At 41.4% G+C, this 5,297-nt stretch overlaps 1 pseudogene; it reads right to left on the reverse strand.

The window, feature by feature from the left end:
- Positions 1-2,223: 2,223 nt before the first annotated feature.
- On the reverse strand, positions 2,224-2,297 carry LOC123954827 (annotated as a pseudogene).
- Positions 2,298-5,297: the final 3,000 nt, after the last annotated feature.

Consider the following 5,297-nt stretch of genomic DNA (forward strand, 5'->3'; position numbering starts at 1 on the left):
AACACACAATGAAGGGTATTTACTGACTTATGTAACTTAAAGGACAGAGTTTGAATTAGTTTCTGGGTCACTAGGTCCACCATCTCCCATGGTGTCATCATTTCCTGCCTCATGTTCACTTTTCCACCCTCTCTGATTCACTTCCTCACCCATCTCTCTGCCTGACTTATCTCTACCTCATTTACTTCTCTCTTATTACAAGAAACTATTTCTTAGACAGGAAGGTCCAGCATGCAAATAGCTCAGGCTTCAATTCCTCTCAACTCCTTGAACCTCAAGTTAAGGCCTCTGATCTTCCAATTCTTTTTTTTTTTTTTAAGAGTTTATTTATTTATTTGACAGACAGAGATCACAAGTAGGCAGAGAGGCAGGCAGAGAGAGAGAGGGGGGAAGGAAGCAGGCTCCCTGTTGAGCAGAGGCATATGAAAGGCTTAATCCTAGGACCCTGGGATCATGACCTGAGTCAAAGGCAGAGGCTTTGACCCACTGAGCCAGGAGCCCCTGATCTTCCAGTTCTAAATTTTAAAAATTTCCCAAAAGAGGAAACTTAATAAGGCCAGCTTGACCGGCTGAGTAGGTTACTATGAATGGCTGGGTATGGTCATGGAGCAAACATGGGTCACAGGGAAAACATGAAAGCAAGGGCCATAGGATTGGAAAAATCCCACCAGAACTACACAATCAAGCTTGCAGAGAAACAGTTCCTCCAAGGAAAATGGGGTATGTTAGAGGAGCCCAACAGTTAATCAACACATGTCCATCTTAAGACCCATATGAAATGATATCTTCTTCACAGTGTCTCCTGAGCCACACCACACGTATGGTCTTTCCCCTTCTAAAATCCCTGATACACTGGCCATCTAGAGTTTCAATTGTCATTCACAGCCATGTTTATATCATAAGTGACTTAGATCTTTTACATGAAGTTCTGGGCCAAACTCATTATTTGTAATTCCCTGAAACCCATGAAAGAGTATCTCTCCTGAAAGCAGAGCCTAATGAGCACATGTTAATGGGAAATAGAGAAAGGAGTTTACGCTGGGGAAAAAAAGACATGAACTCTTTTATTGACCCACAAATTCATTTATTCAAAAATCTTCATTGGAAGGGTACCATTTACCTGGCATTATGTAGAAGCTGATTCAGTAAAAATGACAAAGACCAGGTGTTGTTCCTCTTCTCCTGAGCATACATACCAGTGGAACTGGATGTTCAGAAAACAAGCAAATAAGCACAGGATGCAGAAGTATCTTTGGAATTAAGAAAAAAATTCCTAGAGTGCTATGTGGGGCATAACTAGGACATCTAACTTGGATTGTGAGGTGAAGGAAAGCCCATTTGGAGAAGTGCAATTTCAGCCAAGCCCCAAAAGCTGAGTAGTAACATGGAAGTGAAAAATAGGAACAAAGTGGCCTAGATGAAGAAATAGTGTTTGTGAAAGCTTATAGCATTTCAGCATTTTAAAGAAACGGCAAGAGAGTCTGGGTGGTTGGTGCTCTTGGGAGTAGAAGCACACTACATTTCATCATTCCTTTCTCCTTCCACATGATGAGTTTTTCCAGTCTTTCCCTGGCTCTCACAGTGAGGGATCTGGACAGCCAGGGTCACCTGAGAGAGAGGTCCCTGTGGAAGGTAGGACAGCAACATCAAGACTGACAAGGCACCAAGGCTATATATTTGCCAACTTCACTCTATTGCCAATGGCAAAATGATACCTTCTGGAAACAGCACTAAGGAGATTTCATTTGACAATTTGGATATCTAGTTCATCCCCTTTAGAACAGGGACATGTCACAGGCTGTGTCTGAATTTTCTATTCTTGTCTGTACATTGGGAACACTCCCTTACAAAGTTCAAGTTTTACATGATGTAGTGTGCACAATTTTAAAAGACAGAAAGTGATATGCCCAGGCACAGATATGGGCTAGGACCGGTTTTTGTATATTTAGCATTCAGGTTAAACCCCTGCACACTGCTTACTCTTACTACAACATCCTGGTACAGAACAATAAGCTCTCTCTCTCTCTCTCTCGTGTGTGTGTGTGTGTGTGTGTGTGTGTGATTGAATGTGTAATGAATGTGGTGAATTCATGTGCTGCTCATGTTTTGGCTTATGTGGGATGTGTGGCATACAGGCACGTTTGTGGTGTGTGTCCGGCATGAATATGTGGTGTGTACGGATGCATATCTCTGCATGCACGTGTGTATGCCTGTGTGTGTGGAACATGATACTCTACACATTCAGAGAAACTTCTCTAGTAACAAACTATAGAAATGATCCCTGAAAGTATAGTCTTATGTGTGTGGAACATGAAAGTGTGATGTGGGGAGGGACACATGGGCTGAAGTCAGGAATCTACTATCTGGAAGTATCCAACTTCATTCCAATTCCTGGGCATATCCCAGAGATTGTAAGCTTTGAAATAAACCTAGGCCTTTGCTTCCTAATAGTCTGGCAGGAGTCAAACCAGAACCCTCCAGGAAGCAACAGAGGCTGTGCTGCCCACGCTTGGGGTTGCCGCCAGTCTCCTAAAACACTGCAGGTGCCTAAAAGGCTGTACCAGGAGAGAAAGGCCATTGGCAGATGCATGCTCTCAAATTTCCATTGTAGCAAGACCTCTCCAGGCCAACCTTGGGCCACCGGCAGCTGGAGAGAGGAGACAATATTCATGAAATCAGGTGTTGTGGGGTGCCTGTGTGGCTCAGTGGATTAAAGCCTCTGCCTTCAGCTCAGGTCATGATCCCGGGATCCTGGGATCGAGGCCTGCATCAGACTCTCTGCTCAGAAGGGAGCCTGCTTCCCTCTCTCTGTCTCTGCCTGCCTCTCTGCCTACTTGTGATCTCTGTCTGTCAAATAAATAAATAAAATCTTAAAAAAAAATAGAAATTACTGCCTCAGCATCTGGCCAGCCCAGTTGGTGGAGCATGAGACTCTGATCTCAGGGTCATGAGTTCAAGCCCCATGTCAGGCATAGAAATTACTAAAAATAAATTTAAAAAAAAATGAAATCAGGTGTGCTGACGACAGTCAGAAAAGAAGCAAGTGCATTCTTCAGGTTTTCTATAATCCCCCTTTACTCAACTCTGCAGATATTTGTATCCTGGTTCCTACATTACAGGAGAGCAAACTGAAAAACTATGCAAGACATAGAGCCATGTGCAAAACTGCTCTCATCACTTGTCCCCAGGGTGGTATGTGGATGAAGAGGGGACTCCAGGGGCAAGAGTGCCAAACAGGGCCTCACATATTCTCTGGACATACACTTCACTGACTGTACCTCCAGAACATACCAGAAGAGATTTTTAAATCTAAAGCAACGCCTTCAAGTTCTATTCACTGTATACTGGAGGATATGTCCATCTTGGGAGGGAAAAAGGAGATAACGAAGTACAGTTCTTCCTCATGGAAAATTCACAGTCTAATAGAAAGACAAAGATTACCAGCTAGAAAACAATTATGGAAACATATGATCCTGGATTAAATTCTCAAATTTGAAGTACAGAGATAGAGGAGATCCATTAAGAACATCTTTATGAATGGGGATTGAGTTTGGCGCTACAAGTAAATGGATTTTGTTAGCTACACTGGCTGACAGTGGGAGAGAAGGACAGAGAGAGATCACTTGGATAGGACAGATTCTGTACTTAGAAAAATGTGAGTATTTGAAATAATAAGTATTTGAAACAAACATAAATAAGATGTTTGTACTTTAAGTCCTCTAGTTACCTCTGAGGTAACTTGTAAGTCCTCTAGTTATCTATGAGGTTTCCAAGGGCCTGCAATAACGATGCTTGGAACCTCAAACGGTAAATGCAGACCCAAAATCTAAAAAGAAAATTTAAAGGGATGCCTGGGTGGCTCAGTGGGTTAAGCCGCTGCCTTCAGCTCAGGTCATGATCTCGGGGTCCTGGGATCGAGTCCCGCATCGGGCTCTCTGCTCAGCAGGGGCCTGCTTCCCTCTCTCTCTCTCTCTCTCTCTGCCTGCCTCTCTATCTACTTGTGATCTCTCTCTCTCTGTCAAATAAATAAATAAATAAATAAATCTTGAAAAAGAAAATTTAAAAATAAAAATTACAAGTACTTCATTACACCTGTAAAACATAGCATCACTTCCACTAATCAGCTGTACTTCAATAGACAAATGTGTATTTGATGTAGATGCTTCTTGGTATGATGAGTGCTGAGACCCCCAAAAGAAAGAGTGGTCAGAACCAAGAGACTCAAACAGGCGCTACTTTAAAGGACAGACTCCAAGGGGGGACCTAAAAAATGTTACTTTTCTAGACACTGTTTCACTTATCTGAAAAACAATGGAGTTTCTAAATTGGGCTCCCCAATTTAAAGCAGTCAGATTACATAGTATTTGAGGATTGTATTCAATCACTACTACCTGGGGGTAAAACTTGTATCATGTTTTATCTGAATGTACATGCAGATCCTGCTAACTACAGTCTGCAGAACCTAACCAGCTGTACACTGTTGTTTCAGTAAATGTTTTGTTATAAAGATGAGAGTTACAAACAATGGAAAGAACCTCAGTGATACATTTAGAATTGTGCTGAAGCCAAGATCTGGAGCTACAGAAGTGCATCACTTGTCTACATTGCTCTTACACATTAATGTGCTCTCATAGCTATTTAACAACTGTTCTTTCTACAAATTCTGTAGTTATCTGACGTGTTAAATACTTTTACCTGAATTTAGCAGACAGGTAAACCAAGTTAAAGAGGCAAAATTGAGTCTAAGTCACAGACCTGGTTTTAAGAAGGAGCTAGTCTCTTATCTACTAATCCCAGTTGTTCCCCATGATGTCCTCCTGCCCCAGAGTTCTACGGGGCCCTAGTTTTTTTGTTGGTACTCTGTGTGTATGTATGTGTGTCCTAATAGGCTAGCATATTAATAAATTTCTAGGAGTGATATGCAGTATTTATTATTTCCCAGAGTTATTTTATTAAAAATCATTTTTTCTAGGTATTCCAAAGAACACATTTTGAGAAAATTTTATCCCTCCATGAAATCACTATTAATCTCAGAAGAAAATAGGTCCCTACCATAGGACTTACTATACCTTGCATATTTGATCGTATTGTTGATAATGATACACAACCATTTCAAATCTGTTATCTTCCTCTAAGAAATTTGCAAAACCAAGTAAGATATGCCTAATGCAGTTTGTTTAAGAAACCCCGATTAGTGGTTCAGACAGATGCTTTCTGGAATAACAACCAGTGAGCTGTGACTGGAACGCTATGAAATGTTTTGCACATAAAATGAATCCTTATGCATGGAAAGTCAA

The sequence above is a fragment of the Meles meles genome, chromosome 12 (assembly GCF_922984935.1).
Source record: "Meles meles chromosome 12, mMelMel3.1 paternal haplotype, whole genome shotgun sequence".
Taxonomy (NCBI): Eukaryota; Metazoa; Chordata; class Mammalia; order Carnivora; family Mustelidae; genus Meles; species Meles meles.